The following is a 24,030-nucleotide window of genomic DNA, read 5'->3' on the forward strand; positions in this document are numbered from 1 at the left end:
ACCTAAACTTTTCAATCAGTATCTTACCGGTCTCGTGTTGACATAATATTTGTAAAATTAAACGTCATTATATATATATATATATATATATATATATATATATATATATATATATATATATATATATATAAATATATATATAAATATATATAAATATAATATATATATATATATATATATATATATATATATATATATATATATATATATATATATATATATATATATACTAGGCGTTTGTGCATGTAACGGCCTATGAATGAAAAGTTATACATAATAACGATCACTAAATTTAAAACATTACAGTAGTTGGTAAATGAAGGAAATGTCTAAGGGAAAGGTAAAGGTAGATAAATGAGATTATAACCAGCAATCTCCTTGTTGATCCCGTGATGACAACAGCTGATTTAATTTTCGACAACGTATACCAGGGTATAGTAGGCCTGTGTGGACACTCTAGCTAAACGTTTTGTTATCGAAGACTTTTGGTAATATGCATTAATTCTATGACTACAATTTATTATGTGTAGAAGATGATCTGAGCTCTCTAGTTAGTATCTCATCGTAGCCATGTTCATATCCAACTTTGTGAAATTTAACGTCTTGATTCTCGAAAAGAATCTGTGGTGTAATTTTTGCAAGGTGTAGAAGAGTTGCTGCTATACTCCATTCACCTTCCCTCTTCCTCTGCGTCCGGACTTAATTACAAATTCACCTTTTAAGACATTTCTTATCATATGATCCTCTGATAGTACTAATATAACCGTAGTGTAAACCCTCTACTACCAATATGCCTCAATTGTCTATGTGGTGTGTGCCCGAGATCTGAGTTCTTAGTGCAAGTCAATTTGCATCAGTTACCGATCCTTTCCAAAATGGAAACCTTTAGAATACAGTCATATTATATATCAAATGAAATTTTTTAATGAGAACACGGAAACATGTAATTTCATCTCATCCTGTGAAGAGTAGTCATGTTGTAGAACGTAGCCATTTAACTTATCATATACTGTATAAGGTTTTTGTGCTCAGATAATGAAAATAGTAAACTTAGCCGGTTCCAGCCATAGGAGAGCGGTAAATGTAATTACAATGACGACGTTTTAAAGTATTATTTACCGTGTAATAGGATTTTCTGAAGACATAAAACGGTCCGTGTGGTTATATTATATGACGGCATACGGGTATTGGGACGTAGCGTGCAGGCTTCGTACATCAAAAGAACGCAGTGAAATCAAAATGAGGCACCGAACCTCGAGTTCAGAGGCCGAGGAAGTGGAGATATTAGGTCGGGGGTCATTGCGAAAACCCAAGGGTTCAAAAACAGTTAGGTCGGTGTCATTGTGAAAACCCAAGGGTTCAAAAACAATTAGGCCGAGGGTCGCTGTGAAAACCCAAGGGTTCAAAAACAGTTAGGTCAGGGGTCATTGTGAAGACCCAAGAGTTCAAAAACAGTTAGGTCGGGGGTCATTGTGAAAACCCAAGGGTTTAAAAACAGTTAGGTCGTGGGTCATTGTGAAGATCCAAGGGTTCAAAAACAGTTAAGTTGGGGGTCATTGTGAAAACGCAAGGGTTCAAAAACAGTTGGGTCGTGGGTCATTGTGAAAACCCAAGGGTTCAAAAACAGTTAGGTCGGGGTCATTGTGAAAACCCAAGGGATCAAAAACAGTTAGGTTGGGGTCATTGTGAAAACCCAAAGGTTCAATAACAGCGCTTCAATAACTTCGCCTCCACAGCCTAAGGAAGAGAAAGATTCTCGGGAAGAGAGAGCATTTTCCGAACGAGAGAGAGAGAGAGAGAGAGAGAGAGAGAGAGAGAGAGAGAGAGAGAGAGAGAGAGAGAGAGAGAGAAGACACTTAGCAAAGACAATGGTTTTTCGTAAAGAATTCTTTATAAGGCCTGAGACTACTCGGTGGTTGAAAATATTCTCCACCAACGTCTCGCTAGTTTCACCTTGCATTTTCCGTGTAAAAAAAATGACTTTGCGTACAGTATAGTTGGGTGAGACTCAATTTGGATCATTTCTCATCAGACAACTAAACAAGGAAAATGAATCATCAATCATTTATAAATCTGCTGCCTCTCATTTTCAACATAAAACCTAAATAGATGTAATGAATAAATGCATTATGTAAACAGAACAACAGCAAGAACAAAAATCATTTTGATTAAACTAGTTATCTTAGTAACATTAAGCTCGTGGGCAAAACGAAAACAAAGCTACAAACATAAAAAGACAATGAAATCCTAAATGAATTAAAAAGTCAGATTTGAAACGAAACGTGAACAATTATGCACAGGCGTAAGAGTACTGCAAGAAAGAAAATTCATTTTAAAGTATTAAATGGTGACAAGTCAAAAAAAAAAAAACCTTCAACTCACGGGTTCCCAGTAAATGAAGCAACACAAAAACAAAATTAGATACTTGCGTTTCATTTTCCCCAGTCATTATTAATAATAATGAAAATTCTTTTAAAAACTACATGTTCTTTTACCAACGCTAAAGAATCATGAGTAAAATCATAGCTAAGATAAAAGTGCTATGAGCTTTAGTTTCTGCCTAAAATAATATCACAACTAATGATTTCTTAAAAGGTAACAGAACTTTTGGTTAAATATACGGGAAGTGTTAACAATTTGATTAACTTTACCTCACGTACCAAGGGACAGCTAGCAGTGGACGGCTTATCCGTCTTTTCTTTCTTGGGAATATTTTGCGTCCTCGCCCTGTTCTTGGAAGGACACACACTTACCTTGTTAGTGATCGAAGGATATTCTTCCTTGGACTTCTCACTGCCTCAGGAGTGTGAAGGGAGCAGCAGAAGGGGCGTTGCAGCATAACATAGGACAAAGGGGGGCGGGTCCACTTTTTTCGTAACTCATTTCTCAACCTATCAAAGAAAGAGTTTGGGCTTCTGTTGAATTCAGTAACTGAAGACAATTTCTTCATCTTTAATAACAGGTAGTTGAAACAGATTTAAGGTCTATCCATGGGTTACCGTATATCAGCTACCTTTGGTAACATTTTTATGGGTCATATCGTGAACAACAGTGATCGCCTAATCAACCAAAAGGTATACATATAGATATACATACATACATATATACATACATACATACATATATATGTGTATGTATGTATGTATATCTTTGTATACCTGATTAGGTGATCACTGTTGTTCACGATATGACTCATAAAAATGTTACTAAAGGTAGCTGATATATATATAGTATATATATATATATATATATATATATATATATATATATATATATATATATATATATATATATGTATGTATGTATGTATGTATGTATGTATGTATGTATGTATGTATGTATGTATGTATAAATGGTCTGTGGTGACATTTCGATTATTTTTGACAGAGAAGAGCGCACCATGCCACCCTTTAACTGTCTTAACGCTCAACCTGTGCAAATGGAATTTATGATGCAAAGAGAGGTCAATACCAAGATACCATCCCTTGATTCACTTATAGAAAACAAAGAACTCTAAAATAAACGTATCTCTACATAGAAAACTTACCTTCACTTGACTTGTTTTAAATTTGGCAAGTGATTGTTATGAACATTTATTAAATATTACCACACTAATGTTTTTAATTGTAATATTTTTTAATGGTTACGTGCACAGATTTTCGAATAATAAACTTAAACAAAAACATACGTTACACGCTAAGTTGCCCCGTACATCTTAAAAAAACCTTAACCAAATGCCATGTACAGAAATAAGAGTTATTCCTGTTCCACTTGCCATAGACTGATATAAAACTATCAAAATAAAACAATCTTAAAATTAACACATAATTCAGTTTTAAAAAGAAACTGTCAAGTAGTCTCTGGTCGTCCATTTTATTTATGAAATTCACGTGTTCCAAGCGCATTTTGGAATGTTTTTGTTCTGGTATTAAAAATCTTTCCTTTCCACTCGACCAACACGGAGTTGTCAGTTCTTGGACAGCTATACCGCTGGTAAGACCTCTGAAGTCAGCAGTAAGTGACAGTCAATAGAGAGGATTTCAAAGTACTGATAACATCCAAAAATGAACAGAAGCTTAGGATTTAGAATCCATATTGATTAGATTAAATGAGCCCACCTTAATCCTTGACGGAAGTTCATTCCCACTGCAGACAATGAGAATATTTATCTCATAATGTCTTATCAACTTTTCAAATTTTAGAATTTCACTGTAGTACTGTGATTTTTATATTGTTTATGCTTTTATCAATTCCATGATTTTCAATATATTTCACCTGATTTTCAAAAATATAGATTTAAAGATATGCTTTGTTTGTTCCTCTTCCTGAAATTCATATTTTATGGATATTTCAAAAGAAAAATAAAAATATACTGCACTTCAATATTTCATGCAAATCTGTCAGATCTTTTGGTTATGGAAGATACCCATCATGTAGTGTGAAAGATCGAGGAGTGATGGAAAATACCCAGCTTCTTAGCGAGAATTGAAAGCCATCAGTGAAACCAGTGTTATTTACCCAAAAAAAAGCTGAATCCCTCGGTACAAGGCGAACTATGAGATCGTCCATAACGGCCTTCCTAGAAACCTAAAACAGAAGTATTCATTCAGAGGAGGCGGATCACAGTGCCATTAGAAGACACAAGCAGCTATACTAACACAGGAAATTAAGGTTTTGTTTGGTAATTTCGCATTTTTTCCCCACAAGTTTTCATTCCTTTTGGAAAACTACGAAAAGGTAAAAAAAAAAAGTTTAATGAATAAGAGTGGTACGAAGAATCACGAGGAAGAGATTAAAGTGATAAAGAATTGAAAATGGAAAAAGATAAAAAACAAAACAGAGAAGGAGAAACAATGGAGATATTCATCAGCAAAAGAAAAAGATGAAAGAAAGACGGCGTCCAACAAGAAACGCTTCTTAAAACCGGAGGATATATCATTAAAGCTACAGGCAAAACTTAACCCCATGAACACATACAGGAAATGAGAAAGAATATAGTCTAGAGAAATAAGAAAAAAAAGACAAAACTTTAATGAAAAAATGCTATTATCTCATTTGGCCACGAATACCAATATATGTCTTTTCTGTCCTGTACTGTATACCATCCGGCGGATTGCCTTGAGAATTCCTCAAGGTCTCTGAGCCATAATGGAGCTTGATAAAGGAGGACAGCTAATCCTCCTAGATTTTTATCATTCACTTTGTTGAGATAACAATGGCAGGCGTAATTCATTTGTAAGTAAGGATATCTGCGAAAAAAAATTTACAGTGCCTCACTAACGCTTTTCGAGTGACCTGATCTCACGTAACGGAAAATTATTTCTCTTTTCTGTAAAGAAGAGCAACTCAGTCTCAATTTAGTGGTCTTGGAATGAGAAATTATATCTTACCAATCTAAACAATCATTCTTAAATTACATAATTCTGAAAAATCTCACAGTGAATTATAGGATCTCGAAACAACACCTGTGCTTATCCAGAGAGAAGGAGAGTAAAAGGAAGACGTGTTTTATGTCATAATTAAACATTATCGGAAAAAGCTTCTATGTATTAAGATAATTTTTAAAAAACCTGTTAAATGATATAAAATACTATGAAAGTTCCTTGATCACGAGGGGAAGGGGGTGCATTTGGTATCGCCATTCTCGAATTAACCGATAAAGTTTAAATGTGGCAGTGGCCATAATATCCTTTTCTTGGTAGTCACACCCTGTTTGAGTAAACAGCTCTAGGGTGAAACATGTGAAAATTTTGTTTCAGTTTTGAGTAAAAAAAATTCAAAAGAGAAAAGGGAGTTACCTAAGCAATTATGAACCAAATCTCTTTACACAGCAAATTTTTTTCCGTTATGTGGTGACTGAAAAGTCTTTAATGAAAGCAGTAAGTACAAAGTAGTTAAAATAATATTTCACAAAGGAGCACATAAGAACTCATTTAAAACATAATTCCTTAGCCGTTAGTCACATTAAAATTCGAAAAATTTCGAACACACCGTGAAGTTTTGTAATAACTGCATGACGAATATTCGTGCTGGTAGGAAATCATTAAGAAAATATATCTTCTGCAAGATATGGCATGCCAAAAAATTAGGTTATGTTGTATACTAGCTGATCTACCCGGCACTACCCCGAAGAACTTTGAAGAACTCAGAAAAATTTTCCTTCGTCCCCTTTGAATTGTTTTGTCGTGTAAAGTATGTATACTATGACTGAAAATACTTTTCTTTCCTCTGATTAATAACTCTATCTTGAATCTGTTACTTCAAATAAACATATTTACATGTATACATATATCCTGGCACTTACCTGATTAAAATTTTGAGAGAGAGAGAGAGAGAGAGAGAGAGAGAGAGAGAGAGAGAGAGATGATTGACTTGCAGTGGCAAACATGCTCGGGTTTATTCTAGTATGACTTGGTGTTTAACCCCATTCATGAAGGGAATTTATAAATGAGAGAGAGAGAGAGAGAGAGAGAGAGAGAGAGAGAGAGAGAGAGAGAGAGAGAGAGAGAGAGAGAGAGAGATTGTCAGCATGAATTTACTTGCAATAGTTAAAATCTCATAGATAAATTCCGCTCCAGATTGTGTGAGTAATGCCTTGAGAAAGAGAGAGAACGTTTGGTAGAGGTGAAGTTGGTGTGCCTGGTGGCGGTATTGCCTAACTACACGATAATTAATTTCAGACCTCATTTAAACCGACTTTATAAGGAATACATCACCGTAACGTCACGAAGCGGTCGCTATAGCCTCAATTCTGAAGGTAAAAACGAAAAAGAAACAAACGAATTAATGAGGAAATTTGCATTTGAATGAATAAAAAAAAGGAAATATCGTCCATGTTGACGTCGGTCTTAGCCAGCGGCTACTTAAGATACAAGGTCCGTTGGCTATATAAATATCAAATTATTATCACAATTGTAATTTTAGACACCGTAAAAAGAGATGCAACTGTTTTCGGTTTACTGTACATGTTAACGAACACATTTCAGTTTCCTTTAACGTTTCGGAGGGAAAGTGTAGGCTGAAGTCTGAATAGTCTAATATAAATTAGAAATTGTCGATATATGGTGATTTTTCAGTGGATCAAGTACTTAGATATGATGGTGGTAATACCTCAAGGTACTTGAAGAATTTGTATTTTATTGGCAAGGTATAATTAAGATACATTTGGCTTAAGATGAACACTGAAAAAAATGTTGTATTTTCGTTGCGAGTAATTTTTTAACGAGAGGGTAGTTTTATCACTGAAGCATTTAGTCTGCTAATACTCATGCGCAGATGGCGATGGATTTGTTTCACCTCTTTGATGAATTACTTCTTGACCTCCAAAGTTGTGCCTATAACTACGAAGTTATTTTTTTTGTTGTGGATTAAGTACTTAGATATGATGATGGTAATACCACAGGGTACTTAAGAATTTGTATTTTATTGGCAAGGAATGATTAAGATACGTTTGGCTTAAAATGAACACTGAAGAAAGGTGGCAATTTTGTTGCGAGTGATTTTTTTAATGAGGGGGTATGTCTATCACAGAAGATTTTGGTCTGTTACTTTTTCCTGTGGGGAGGATTGTAAACCCCATCTAAACTAATATAGGTTTTCAATGTTGATTTTGTTGAGGTAATAAACAATTATATTAATAAATCTCATGAATTATGATCGAATTTCAAGTAAATTCTGGATTTGGATTCACTGTATATGTTAATCATATGTAACCCAGTAATGAGGGCTTTTCACATGCGTCTGGCAGCGCCGGAAAAAAGGTGGAGTGTCAGGGCAGAAATGAGAATAAACCCAGAAACTGAAGGAAAAGGTGACGTAAAAACGAAAATTTCATTTGTTTTCTGTTTGTATATCTGCCTTTGGGTAGGGGTTTGATTTTTTTTCAGATATAAACCTTTCTGGAGTGACACAGAGGCCGTGTGCAAAATTTTGTCTGGGTCTGTCAAGCGGCTCGGATTTCTATAGAATCCAAACTAATATACAAACGTTCACTTTTTTATATGCATTCGAAAATTAAAATGCTCAACCAATTAAACTTCAATGCACACTCCGATGCAGAAATATGTATGAAAAATAGAGAAGCAAATTAAAGTTTGCTGTTCAGGAAAAAAAACTGATACCAATCCAATTGTGAAACATGAAAAGGGTTGACGATATGTAAATGCAATGTTTTATTTTTATTCACCTCTCTCTCTCTCTCTCTCTCTCTCTCTCTCTCTCTCTCTCTCTCTCTCCTCCTCCTAGCTTTGTTTGCAGAAAATCATATAATATAAACAGGAAAAGAGCAAAGGTTTTTTCTTTTACAAAGAACCAAAACAAGATTTCTGCAAGGAGAGTTTGACATCTGGGCAACGCGGAAACAAGAGCAGTGAGTGAATGAAATGAAAACCATCCCAGGAAGAACACGTGAAATGTGATCCCCGTGTAATCCGTCCCTTCTCTGAAAGCCTGCACCGCGAGCCTTGGCTTGAAACTTAAAGAGAAGATTGAAATGGCTCTGCGTGGTCATTCAGCTGGAATCCGTCCATTTAATACTGAAAAAGGGACTTTGTTTACCCGGAAAGAAGATAATGATCTCCAAACGAAGTAACAAGAAGCAATCAAATATTCGGGAAAAAACAGACATAAAAAAAAGTACGATAAGAAAATCAAACTGGAACAAGGCAAATGCCGCGGACATGGATATGATAGATTGTGCAAAAAGATGACAAATATGGACTGAAGAAAAAGGGGAATATTCTTTATAAGTAAAGACATATTAGAATTCTGGAAGTAGACTAAATTTTACAACTGACTTGACCCATAATGAAAGAAAAAACTGTCATGCAGCTCTTATCAGTTTTACTTTATCCCTTTGTCATTACCAATATTCCTTATCCACAAGGCATCTGGCTTTGATTTTATACCTGAATAATTACTATATCAGCTTACAGGCTATATGGCATCTAATCTTTATCATATCAGTCTTGCAATCCATAAATCGTGCACAACCCCTTTCTCTTCAAAACAGTTCCAAAGGGACGGCCAATCCATCCAATTGCTTTAGTTTCTACTGTTACTAATAACTTAAATATGCTGTTTTTCAACTTTAGTATCAACATATGGCTCCCGTATGGCCAGATCTACTGCTGGTTGCCTTTCCTCACCGTCTAGTACTTAATCCTCTTTGTGGGACAATACAGAATCTTTTGTTCTCCCTCTGCTGTTGCTAATGCCACGACATCTACTCCTTTTCTCACATCTAGTAGTGCCCCTCTAGATTCCGTTCTCTCTCGTACTACTGGTCTCTCTTGTATTAGCGAATTGGTAGGGCCTACCTCGCTCCTGTCTATGGTATTGCTAATGACTCAAGTGCTCCTTGTCCTTACTATATTTACCTAGAACCCTACACTGGTGTCCAAACTAATCTTAGATTAGTATTTTTCATCTGTTAAACCTGGTCATTTAAGCTTATCTGCCTCTCTTAGCAATAATCTAATTCAAGGTAATGTCTGTAAGACACAGTTTCACCCATTTTCTGCCTCTTCTTCCTGTAATTCTTAGCCAATTTTTATTTTTAAATTTCCCTCCAACTAACACTAGAGATGTTTAACTTTCAAAATTTGCTGAAAAAATGGATCTTTTCATCATGTTATAAAAGTTTCATGTTGGCCTTATTCCTTCATGTCTAGAAAACGGTTCTCATATTTGGCTTCATTCATCTTGTGTCTCTCGCCCAGTGGCACTAACTGGATGGCACTTCATCTAATCGAGGAGTTTCTCACTCTCTTTAACTGGGTGTTCCTACTTCATTCGGTCAATTTTGTAGCGCCATCCAAGCCACATCTTCCCACATTTACTCTGTGAATATTTCATTCTCTTTACAGCTAAGCTTTAGAATTTTCTTTTCAGTTTATACATAATTATGCAAGACTCTGTGCATATCCTTTGTCTCTAAATGGAATAAGCTTAGAATTAGTACTTCAGTGGACGGCAGTATCAATTCCCAAGGAGGGAGGTATCAATGGCAAATTTCTCCAAGCTAAAGTGCCTGCTAATGATAATATATATATATATATATATATATATATATATATATATATATATATATATATATATATATATATATATATATATATATATATATATATATACATATATATATATATATATGTGTGTTACATATATGTGTATGCATATATATATATATATATATATATATATATATATATATATATATATATATATATATATATATATATATATATATATATATGTGTATATGTGTGTGTGTGTGTGTGTGTGTGTGTGTGTGTGTGTGTGTGTGTGTCCATGAGTAAATGTAATGAATGATTGTTGGATGAAAGATGAGGCGAGTCACAGAACAAACGAAGCGAGAAAGAAGGCTGAGCCTCAACAAAATGTGGGGAGAAAATGTCCATAAATTAAATCTAGGTTTAAATAAATGCTGGAATTATTAAGCCAACTCTTCTTTGTGGTTGTGCAGTATGATGAATAATACTGTGACGTGTGATGATTAATACTGTTCGAAAACATATAAGGAGAAAAAGCCTTAAAGGATGAGAAATGCAGATAGGAATATGCATTAAAGTGGACAACACATGTAGAGAAATGGATCATTGTCTCTTGAAGGACTTTGGTTACGTGACGAGACAAAGAAGGTAATAGACTGGTGGAAAATAATCTGGCTAGAATGGAGCGGATTGGCACACTTGTATTTGCAGCAAGTAATTTGTGATTCGTGCTCATGACAAAGACAGGGAGAGAGCAGGGAAGCTCTTGAGGTGAGGGGAGATGAAAAGGCGAGAATTACAGAATACAGAAATATGATTATCATGTTGCGTAAGTGTTGATTTGGCTACGTAGTGAGCAGAGAAAGGATTGATGTCAAGGATGCACGATCCGGAAGTCTTCGGGGGAAATGGAGAGGGAGACTGAAAGCCATTAGACAAGGAAATAGGTAAGAATGAGGCTTTATACTGGTGAAGAAATTGTGAGGACAAGGCAGAAGAGAGCATCGTTTTGTATTTCGTGGTGTAGTTAACGTGCCGCTGCAAAGACAGCATTCTCTTTGCTGATTAAGGTGTCTGTTGAAATGGAATATGCTGCATTTGGGATTCATCTTAGATTCAGGGATAGTAGATGCTTTATGCCGTGACAGTGTCATGCCTGTGTGTGAATCACTCTCTTTAACGGGGAAACGCCATATTTCTAAAAGAAAGGCATATGCATCTGTATGTATATACTGTAGTTCTTCATTGGGAGGTGGCTAGAGCTCTTGGCTAGCACGCTGTTGGCCCAGCGTTCGAGTCTCCAACCGGCCAATGAAGAATTAGAGGAATGTATTTCTGGTGATAGAAATTCATTTCTCGTCATAACGTGGTTCGGATTCCACAATAAGCTGTAAGTCTTGTTGCTAGGTAACCAGTTGGTTCTTAGCCACGTAAAATAAGTCTAATCCTTCGGGCCAGCCCTAGGAGAGCTGTTAATCAGCTCAGTGGTCTGGTTAAACTAAGATATACTTAACTTTATGTATATACTGTACGTATGTCATTAACTATATGTTAAAAATGTTCACACTATAATAACAGTATTGATAAAGGAACTCCAGCAAATGCTTCGGGCATTGTCAAATTAAAAATTAATCTGAGCAACCAGCTAGATAGCTGCACTGTACAAAATCAAGGACGAAAAATTTACAAAACATCTAGGCTCCAATAAAGGTTTCAGAAAAATAAGGTTTCAGTCATTTATACAAATGGAATTTACACAAATTCTGAAGCAAAAAATTACTGTAACTAGGGTATAATCGCTATCTGATAATCATTGTTGTGGGTAACCCAGTGCAAAATAAATGACAATATGACTCCTACTTGAATTAATCTTGCGCTATATTTAATCACTGGATAATTATGGCCCAATCAATCTTTTACCTAAGTCTGGAAAGAACCATAACTTTATAATATAGAGAATAAAGATTTTTCGTTGAATTATGAAAACAGAAGAAAGCCTATTTTTTGAAGTGTAAAACAAAACTATGCAGAATAATCCACAATTCAACATTTAACTTAATAGGGCATAAATCAGTAGAAATAACAAATAACACTACAGCCAATCATACTTCATAAACATTTTCGCACATCATCCACATAAAGAATATGACTTTATAGGATGATGAAAAAGACAAGTAGAAGGAAGAAAAGAAACTGGACCGGATGATTAATAAAAGGGAAAAAAATATATCGAACTAGAGCCCCGAGGGACAATGCAAAACCCCTACAAGAAAGTCAATGCAAAACCCCTATAAGAAAGTCTATGGTGTGCCATGCGTGGACAGATATGCTAGGAGAAAGACAGACGGAGATGTTATATATATATATATATATATATATATATATATATATATATATATATATATATATATATATATATATATATATATATATACATATACATATACATATACATATACATACATACATACATATATACATATATACATATCATATATATATATATATATATATATATATATATATATATATATATATATATATATATATATATATAAGACTGTGAAAATATTTTCTGTTAAAACAGGCAAGTTGAGGGAGTCAGTTGTTCTCCGAAATATATAGCACTAACTTTCTACCTTTTAGCGTTTTAATAAGCTCCTTTTATTAGATATATATATATATATATATATATATATATATATATATATATATATATATATATATATATATATATATATATATATATATATATATAAATATATTTATACATATATGCATATATAATATGATATATACATAGATATATACATATATAATAAACATGTATGAATATGATTACACGCTCTAAAGAAAATAAAGAGTTGCTCAGCATGAAAACAAGAAAAATGAAAGCAATATTTGACCTATTGTGAAAAAATGGCTATTTCGTTTTGGTCTTAAAGGCCGCTATAAATTTCATTCCAGATGGCAAGAATTGAAATTCCCTTTAGAAATCTTCGACACAGTGAACAAATTGGATTTCCTGACGTCGCGTGGGTGCGAATTTTCACTGCTCTTTTCTGCAATTGTAGAAGCGTGATCTGTTCATATCAAGAGCGACTTGCAACTTCAAATCAGTTTCAACGAAATAAGTTTAAAATCGATTAATGCGAAATCAATAATATTTTAAGAATAAACTCCCTTGCTATTATACACTAACAAAAGAAGATTAATTCACCGACACCATCTGCTTAAGGAAATTAAATTATCTGTGGAAAATGGACGTTATATCGACAACATACCATACCCTTACACATTGTGGTGTATAATTGTACTGAATATTTGGCCCAGTAACAAAGTGTATTGCAAATCCCGTGTATTTCATGTGAAAATTTCTATACTGATAAATGTACGCCAGGTAAACCAGGAGAAAGGAGAATATCATTGCATACAATATATGTAAGATAAACACAGAGCGAATGGGGAATTTATTTAAATTAGGCCGATCATGTTAATGGCTGTTTAGCTACAAGACTAATACACAAAGTGTAATGTGTTTACATAATCTTTATTCATTCAAGTTATGTCAATTTCGCTGTACCAAATAACAACGAAAATGGCAGGCCTTGATCGTTGGAATTGGATATAGAATTTAGGCCAAAGGCCAAGCGCTGGGACCTATGAGCTCATTCGGCGTTGAAACGGAAAGTGACAATAGAAAGGTTTGAAAGGTGTAACAGGAGGAAAACCTAGCAGTTGCACTATGAATCAATTGTTAGGAGAGGGTAAAAAGTAAGATGGAAGAAAGAGAATATGAACAGAGGTACAGTAAAAAGAACGAAAAGGGTTGCAGCTAGGAGACGAAGGCAGCTGCAAAGAACTTTAAGTAATGCCTACAGTATACCGCATGAGATGCACTGACGGCACTAACCCCCCTACGGGGCAGGTCTTGATCGTGTTTATAAGGTTTGTAAGTCTCCTTACGTGACAAACTTCCTTGGTGCGCAGTGACGGAATTACTCAAGAAAAGATGAAGTAATCTGACGGCTTGCTGTGCTCAAAATTGTGATCCTATACCCCGTTTTCATTTTTCGATTCTGCATATGTCAAATTTAAGTTTTTTTGATAGCCGCTGTGAATGTTCTTTAGGACTGCGTTTTTATAGATCATCAGCGATGTGCCAACGTTCATGAGCCAGATCATTAGCACAAGCCAGCAGGACTTTACAAGGATTTTATTAAGGTTTATTATACTTTACAGTTTCTTTCATTGACATCTTTACTGGTTACTTCTGGAGACACTGCTGTTTCAACTCATTGTATGATAGTGCTTTTGATTCAGTACTATGAATATTTTCGAACAACCATCTCACTGATTAGTTCTCAAAAATTGCTAGCTATGTCCTTCTTTTTGACCAATATAATGAAGCGAACACATACCAATGTAAATGTCGTATACTCTGGAATCTTTAATTGAAATATTCCTGTTACATCACCGACTAAAGTAATCTCGTCACTCATGTCCATACGTAATTACGGTTACCCTTGTTGAAGAGCCTGGCTTGGCTTGAGTTAGATACATCTCATATTCTGCTTTACTGGTCAGCCACTGAGCTCTTTAGTGAGTTGCCCAATTATGTGGAAGTTTCATCATTTTCAATTTGGTCGCCTTATTAACAGCCTCAAATATACCGATAGTAATGATTAACTGCCTGATTTGGAAAGGGCCAAGGGAGAAGTCGTTAGATGCTATCATAATTTGGAGTCAAAAAATACATTAACTAAGTCACATCACTCTGAAAACCTATCAAAAATGTCCTTTAACATTATGCACCGAGAATAATAATACACAAATATTTTTTAAGTGTAAGCTAATTCTCAACAAAAGGTATAGGAAGTGTATTTGCAGGTATATATAGAAATTACTTGACACACGGACATCTCTGCTACTTTTCCCGTATCGAAATAGCAGGTGGGTCTACCTCAAGACCTGAAGACTTAGACGGTATATGTGAGACTAACTCATTTTCCTGTTCCAGAATTTCCTCTTTGCGTCTCTCTTCTGTTTAGGTAAAGTGATAGACGGTTCAACATGACCACTAGTCTACCAACTGTAATTCTTCCATGACCACTAGTCTACCAATTGTAATTCTTCCATGACCACTAGTCTACCAATTGTAATTCTTCCATGACCACTAGTCTACCAATTGTAATTCTTCCATGACCACTAGTCTACCAATTGTAATTCTTCCATGACCACTAGTCTACCAATTGTAATTCTTCCATGACCACTAGTCTACCAATTGTAATTCTTCCATGACCACTAGTCTACCAATTGTAATTCTTCCATGACCACTAGTCTACCAATTGTAATTCTTCCATGACCACTAGTCTACCAATTGTAATTCTTCCATGACCACTTATTCTATAATTGTAAATTTATCAACTGATATTTGTGGTTATTATTTTTGAAGTTAAAAGGCACATAACAAGTTTATATATATATATAATATTTTTGATATTAAATATATATATATATAACAAGTTTATATATATATATATAATACTTGAGTAACGTACACACGTGCCTTTTTATTTCAAAAATATTAAGCCACAAATATCAGTTGATATGGAATTTATAAGGCCATGGGAATAACTTAAACCAAGGAGATTTATAATTATATATATGCGAACTTTGGAACTTATGATCTCCAGGATTGCAAATATAGTTGAATATTCGTAACAAATTTCATCAAGGCAAATACACAGTGACTGGGTAATGGACATGTACCCACCGTTTTATTACATCTCCTATTAAATTTTGAAGATGTTTTCAAGCATACTTGTGCGTATTCCAACTGATACGTAATAAACATGTCTCAATACCACGAAACCTACTAGTGAGGATATATATATATATATATATATATATATATATATATATATATATATATATATATATATATATATGTGTGTGTGTGTGTGTATGTATATAAATATATATGTATATAATATATATATATATATATATATATATATATATATATATATATATATATATATATATATGTATATATATATATATATATATATATATATATATATATATGTATGCATATATAGGTAGATAATAGATATATATATATATATATATATATATATATATATATATATATATATATATATATATATATATATATATATATGAGTATGGTAATGAAGACAAAGTAAAGTATTTCACAGAAAAAAAAAAATATATATATATACAGTATATAGATAGATAGATAGACAGACAGATAGATATTATATATGCATGTGTGCGTGGGTATTAAATAGGAATAAAACAATGAGATAAATCACCGAACGAGCACATCAAGATGTTATTGATTTTAAAAAAATTATTTTCCCTAATATGAAACAAACATGCTCACAAGAGCATGTGATGTACCATAGCTAAATTTCGGTATTATATCACTGCCCAGGTACGCATACCAAACGACTAACTTCAAGAATCATAACGAGGTCTGTTATTCGTGTAATTCAATCAGTTCATCATACGGGCGATACTTTAAAAATTGTAAAATTCAATGTCCAACTCTTGACACACTGGCTACGTCTCATAGGCATTGGGACTTGTCCCCAACTGGCTGTCGGCCTAGGAAACAGGAGATCAGCGCCTGCCCTATGAGCCTACAGAGGCCCAGGAGGACTTTAACTTTTAACTTTAACTCTTTAGAAGGCTATGATTGAAAAGTTGTGTTCTTTTTCTCTTCTCATAACTACATCAATGAGTTTTGGACAGATACGCGATTTACATTCGAAGCCCACCGATAAAATCGCAAGAAGTTATAATAGAATGGAAAAAGTCTCAGCAATTCAGTTCTCAAAACGACCTTCTTTTTAAACTCTTAAGAGATCCTTCACTCGATGACTAACACCATCTGACAATGCACTATATTACCAAAAATTAGCGGGAGGTGTCTTGTGCACTGTCACAGTGCCATTTCGATCAAATAATTAGTTTGAAAGATATTTGAGAAAAACGATGACTCGCGGTCCCTGAAATGGACAGCAGTTTAATACTGCATAAACTCTTCTGGTTTAAGTTCCTTTCACACAAAAATAAATCTCCTAAATTTTCAACTAGGCTCATCCAGATCAAAGTAAGAAGTATTAAGCAATATTTAATTTTTTTTTTTTTTTTTTTGCTTAGTTTTCAAAACCGAAGATCATTTCCGTTATGGAAGACTCGACGATTTGAATGATGATCTGAATTGGAGAACGTGTATCAACTATAATGAACTATAATACCTTATCCGGTACATAAAATGTCCACCTTTTTTTATTTTTTCGAATATTTCATTGCCGACTATACTGGATTTGAACGAAAACTTACTCAAAATTTTCGCGGTGAAATGTTCGATAAATTTTCCCTTTTTTTGTTATTACTGTGAATAATATCATTGTAGAGTTCTGCAATTTTCAATTTTCGTATTTAGCCTTCTGGACCTGACTTCCGTAAGCACCTAATGTCCCTATCTGGAAATTAATCGTCTGCAATCTGTATTATTAATTGTTATCATTTTTAATATTTTTTTATTATTATTCTCCTTATAATTACTGCCATTGCCATTATTACGAATTCTATTTTTTCTACTTCTTCAGCAACTGTATGGATACTGACGATTATTTTATTTTTATCTTGTTATCTTATGTATCTAGATCGTGTGTATTGTATTTGTATATTCCATGTATGTGGCCCTGAGCTGAAATAAAGGATATTATTATTATTATTATTATTATTATTATTAACCATACGGATTAAAGCAATAACGTCATCATATTCGTCGTTACGCTGTAATAAGGCCAAAGGTGGCTCTTTTTTCCTTTAAACAATAATAGTTGAAATGACAATCTAACGTTCTTCTCTAACCTGATGAGAAAACTGATATTGTACAGGAAAACAGAAGGCAATAGGAACCGGCAAAAGCTGACTGACAATTACTTTCGCACTGCGAACGTTAGAGCAATGTCAAACGACACTGTACTGAAGTAAAAAAAAACTCTTAAAAAACTCTTTCGGTGCCAATACCTCAAATGAATAAGTATGCACAGAAGCAATGAACATTGCACCATTAATGCACTAACTATGAACTCACTACAATATATAATTATGGTGTATTAAAAGGAGGAATTACAGAATACGTAGCCGGGTACAACTGAAGGTACAGAGAAGGATTTTCAATTTTACAGGACTTCCCTCAACATGAGGGACACAGCAATTTCGACCATTAATCGCTTAAGATAAAGAAATAGGAAGTTTTAGTAGCTGGGCGGGGTTTTTTATATATATATTTCTTAGAACTATATATTTCAATGATCAACCCGCTCTCCAAGCGCATTTCCAAATGGCCAAGTTATCCAGCTTTTTCTCCATATACTATATATATATATATATATATATATATATATATATATATATATATATATATATATATATATATATATATATATATATATATATATATATATATATACATATCTATACATGCGTGTACGCGCGTATATGTGGGCGCGTACGTGGGCGTGTGTACAGGAACTGATGTATCACTGTCAAATCTCTTCACCACTTATAGCCTTCCCTCCTCCACTTGAAAACGACTCACTAGAGCAGCTCTCATTGACTAATTTTCTTTTCACTCTCTGAGATGAAGTTCAAAAGGGGAATTAATTTAATAGCGCCCACCCTTCGGGCAAATTTCTATTTACTCTCGCTCTTTGTCTGAGCGGAAGAGAAAACTCCCAGGCGATTTCGAGGATCAAAGGAGACGAAAGAGTTCCCTCAAACGAAACAGATTCGTGATGCATTGCGATCTCCGAAGTGTTTTAATTTGTCTTGTTTTCACTTAAATACGTTGTATTCGCAATTTGCCCCTTCTCTTAAATTCTTGCTTTGTTTACTTCGGGAGATTTGTAAAAACTGAAGAAATTAATTTCAAGGTTATGTAAACTGAAGGACTGTTGAACCAACAGAAAAAAAAACACCAATTGTTATAATCCCTCAAATCAGTTATGCTCTCATTTTTCATTTCGCTTTGTCGATTTCAAAAGGACTCAGATCCTTGCACCTGCAATGAACGGTCTTTTAAATTATAGATTCATCGTTTCATGCATACTCTTCCTTTATCTGTATTGAGATCATCAGCTACAGGACAATGCTGTGCGTAGCTTTGAATCAGTACTGCGCAGTACTGTTTTCTGGATGCTATAGTTGTCCCAGACTGTAAAGAAGCCATCTACGGTTCTAAGCCATATTATGTTACAGGGTGTGATAGACGGCAATATTTCTGTGTCGAAATATTCCATGCAAAAGTTCGCTAGATGTGTGTGGGGGAGGGGGGGGTACGGATGGTTGCCGAACCGTTGTTTATTAAAGTTACCATTAATAAGGAAAAACACTGTTGATTACACATAGGTTAATTCATTTTAACGTTTTGTCAATGCCAAGAGGGACATGTTCTTTACATGGTTGTAATTTCCTACTTGCAAGATAGGGCACTTCGGCGACCGAGACTTCGGTTCCAAGTCTAGACTAAGCCTTCTTATGCTGTCCAAGGGTATGTTTAAGCCTTTAATTTTGAGCACGAACTCTTCTGCGTGTTTTACACAGGAGAATGAGAAGGTACTTAACCATTAAGCTATTGTTCCTAACAGTAGTTGACTCAGGAGAATACAGTGCAAATGTTACTACAGTATTCATACTTTAATTATTAAATCATGGAACAGAATATGGAATTTAGGCCAAAGGCCAAGTGCTGGGACCTATGAGGTCATTCAGCGCTGAAATGGAAACTGAGAGTAAAAGGTTTGAAAGGTGTAACAGGAGGAAAACCTCGCAGTTGTACTGTGAATCAAGTGTTAAGAGAAGGTGGAAAGGAAGATAAAAGAAAGAGAATATGAACGGAGGTACAGTAAAAGGAATGTAAAGGGGGTACAGCTAGGGGCCGAAGGGACGGTGGAAAGAACCTAAGTAATGCCCACAGTGCACCGCATGAGGTGCACTGACGGTACTAACCCCCTACGGAAATTAATTCATGGATGAACCACCTTTGCAATAAATCTTCCAAAACTTAAGCGGCCTCACATATCTACACAGAGGACTCAACAAAGCCATTCACACAAGAATTTTGGTGAGGGTGCTAGACCCTTTCCTTTGACGATACCAAGTCATTATTTTTTCAAATACTCTTTTTATCATTTTCATGTGGCGGATTTATTCAAAAGAAGAATCAAACCCACTCCGAGTCATCTTAACTAGATCTACGACTTGAATGCAAGACGACTTTAGAGATCCTGGTCGGATTTTGCTGTTTCCGTTGCATTGTGCGGACCTTTCCTCTATTCCTACCATTTTCTGTTATATTCATTCACAAATAATAATTCTGATCCTCCCGCGCAGAAAACTTCCAGAAAAAAAAGTTCGAGAGAAACTGGAGGTAAATAATTATAAATGGGAGAAGACAGCATGAAATTTTAATAAAGTATTCTGAATATTTGTTTTATGCGGAAAATTTACGAGTGGCAGAGCTGAATGATACAAATTTAGAAGGGTTACCTCAAGTTCGAGAATGCCTGTGGAAATGAAAGTACATGGGATAATGAAGAAAAATTTCACACAGGGACACAAATTTGAAATCTGTCACGATCACCTTTGAGGTAACTTGTCAGATTTTTATTGACCATTCGGGAATCAAATATTCCAACCATTTTTCAAGATGGCTGCAATATTGACCTTAAAATATCTATGCTGTCTGTCATTCTAGATAATCTTAGCATTGATATGAGGGAGTGATTGCTGGCACTATTGTGCCACACTGCAAACTGGTGATATTGCTGTAGAACTCTGACTGCGGTTCAGTCTTACCTGGGGGAATACGTGCCATACTGTGACAGTTTAATCTGAAATCCTTGTTAAGGGAAGGGGTTTGATGTTGAAAATACGAGAAGGAACCAGTTAAGTGAGGAGGATTATTTTTGTTACATAACGAATGGTCAGTGTAATGAAATAGCATCATAAATGACAAAATAAAGAGCTTTGAATAAACCACAATTTTAGGATTAGGTACCTCACGATAATCTAGAAATGAAATGTCATTCACTATACACTAATTATTTTTTACTTAACTAAAAAAATGAATATTGTACAATCTCCTGATACTTCTCACATTCTCATAACAGATAATAGGACCTTAGGTTTTCCTCTCATAGGCTTGGAGTCGACGAAATTTCTTGTCTAAAATTAGACTTATGAGTGGTAGCAAAATTCTACAAAACTCATTTCATTTCGCCAGAGGCTATAAAGGATGACTGTGTATGATAACGACCACAAACAACTGATTGTGTAGTTGCAAATAACAAACTGATGCAACTTAAAACTTTGAGGCGAAGAGAAAGAATGATGTTCGTGGAAGTTTGGGTGTTAATTTGACCACGTGGTTACGTTTTACTCAGACTAATCTAGTATGTAAATTTTGAAGCTTGACCAAAATTGAAATTCATACTATTGCTCACATGAAAATCCAGGAGAACTAACAAGCACTGTCTCTGTCAGTGAAGATTATTTTCAAGTACACAGAGAATACTTTCCCATGCCGGCAAACTTCCTATTTATATACGTGAAACTGGACATCCCTTTGCCTTATTGAGCTATCAGCATTTTCCTACAACAGTTAAGTCCAAGAAGATAGGTTCAGCAACGAGAGTAGCTATAGCTAAATTAAAACGAAATAGGTATTATCTCTACTCATAGAGTGTGTGTATCCGATGCCTTCCAGTTGGGGAATAACTTACTGTAAAAGCGGTATACATGGGACCACAAGTTTAACCTGAATAAATAATGGATACTAAAAAGTAAAACAATCAGAGCCATTAGGTCTCTATCCTGAAACAAGAGCCCGTACTTTCAAACAGACAAACAAACAGACGCAAGTAAGTACCTGCTAGTGACAGTATTTCGATCATAGTCGGGGTAAAAATCGATGGAAGCTCGTTTCCTAAATAATATGTGTCTCCGTTGACCATAGCAATGACTTACATACCTGGTGGTTGGTTGGTTTTGAGCATAAAAGCCAGGGCGTAGGTGGACACTAGGCTAGCAGCATCATCCCCACATACTTCCAGAAAACGTGAAGGCTATCATCTTCAAGTGCCATGGAACTGACTACGTCTTTTCCTGCAAAAGAATAAATAAACAAATATTTCAATAAAATCCCAGATGTCCATAGGTGGGTGCGCTGTGTACTTCGAAAATAAACCCTAATTTTTTCCCAATTTTTTTCCATAGTTTCCCCCGCACCTGAGTTAGATTGATGTACGCTTTTGTCCGTCACATCAATCTTAGCAATAAAAGCTATACAACGCCGAACAAAATTCTGCTTTGTTCCATGCTCTTTCTTTCAGAGCAATAATTCGAAGGTCTCTCTAGAGACTCGTATAAAACGATGGGGGGAAAAATATTGAAGGCTGACAATCATATCGAGTCTCGCAAAGACCTGAGCGATGTTATCATGTTTTGACTTGAAGATTCAAAACAGCACAGAATATCATATCGTTCCAAAAGATTCACTTATGAACTGAATTGAATATGGAATTTAGGCCAAAGGCCAAGCACTGGGTCCTATGAGGTCATTCAGCGCTGAAACGGAAATTGACAGTAAAAGGTCTGAAAGGCGTAACAAGAGGAAAACCTCGCAGTCGCACTATGAATCAATTGTTTGGAGAGGGTGGAAAATAAGATGGAAGGAAGAAAACATGAGAGGAGGTACAGTAAAAGAAACGAAAGAGGTTGCAGCTAGGGGCCGAAGGCACGCTCAAAGAACCTTAAGCGATGCCTACAGTGCACCGCAAGAGGTGCACTGACGGCACTAACCCCCTACGGGAACAGATTCATTTATATACGAATTTTCTCTCATTTTTAGGGCCAATATTTGATGGAAGTATTACATAGGTAATGAAGACGCCATAGATATCGGTTCTGAACACAGAGAACAATTGTTTACTGCAAAACATTATTAGGTTACCGGTAAAATCTTTTAATTGTATTATTTTCCTATTTATTGCAATTTTTCATTAAATTTATCTATATATTTCTTACGGTTCACCTTTCCTTTTATGTACATAAATGATGGTATTAACTAAAATTTATCCTAAATATGACATGATAAGTTTTAAATATAAGAATTAATTTTAAGAATTTTCATATCCCATGCGCTATCATACAGATTTTGCATCCCACATATATTTGTTTTTAACCCAAGCATGGAAAGCATGAAACTTCTTAACCCAATTTTTAAAATTTATTAAAATATTTGTGTTTTTACAAGGAGAGCCCGGTGATGTCCCTTGTAACATTTTTAATGAGCTTATCACCTATCACCTATTTTAGTAATGGTATATATGTATGTATATATATATATGTGTATATATTTATATATACATACTGTATATAAATACACATATACATACATATATATATATATATATATATATATATATATATATATATATATATATATATATATATATATATGTATGTATGTATGTTATGTTTTCCTCTCTTGAATCCTTCCTTAATTATACATCTTCCTCTGCTTACTCGCAGTATTATAATGCTCCTGTCAACTTTTCAACTTCCCTGTCTTTCGCTGATAAATCATAAGAAATCTATCACATTAAAAACTTTTAATGTAGAATGCGTTAGTATCTGGGGCATTTAGAAAGATGGAAAAGCCTCCTCTCTTCCTTCATAACGGCCTCTCGTGCCTTCTCATGGCACAGTAACGCGGCTTCTCAGAATGAATGCACTCTTTTTGGGATTCTGGGAACGGAGTCGTGGAATGGAATGGAATATAGAGTTCAGGCCAAAGGCCAAGCTCTGGGACCTGTGAGGTCATTCAGCGCTGGAAAGTATAATGAGAGTGGGTAGGCCTGAAAGGTGTAACAGGAGGGAAACCTCGCAGTTGCACTCTTGAAACAAG

The 24,030-nt window shown here is 34.8% G+C and overlaps 1 long non-coding RNA gene across 1 annotated transcript in view; it reads right to left on the minus strand.

Annotated features, from left to right (window-relative positions):
• The window catches only part of LOC136843384 (uncharacterized), a 121,956-nt gene that overhangs the window by 87,778 nt on the left and 10,148 nt on the right, over positions 1 to 24,030 (minus strand). Inside the window, exons 4-5 of the long non-coding RNA XR_010854538.1 lie at positions 22,093 to 22,226; positions 2,754 to 2,891 (exon numbers count right to left, since the gene is read on the minus strand). This is a non-coding gene — a long non-coding RNA (uncharacterized lncRNA). The remainder of the gene's footprint in view (positions 1 to 2,753; positions 2,892 to 22,092; positions 22,227 to 24,030) is intronic.

The sequence above is a fragment of the Macrobrachium rosenbergii genome, chromosome 11 (genome assembly GCF_040412425.1).
Source record: "Macrobrachium rosenbergii isolate ZJJX-2024 chromosome 11, ASM4041242v1, whole genome shotgun sequence".
Taxonomy (NCBI): Eukaryota; Metazoa; Arthropoda; class Malacostraca; order Decapoda; family Palaemonidae; genus Macrobrachium; species Macrobrachium rosenbergii.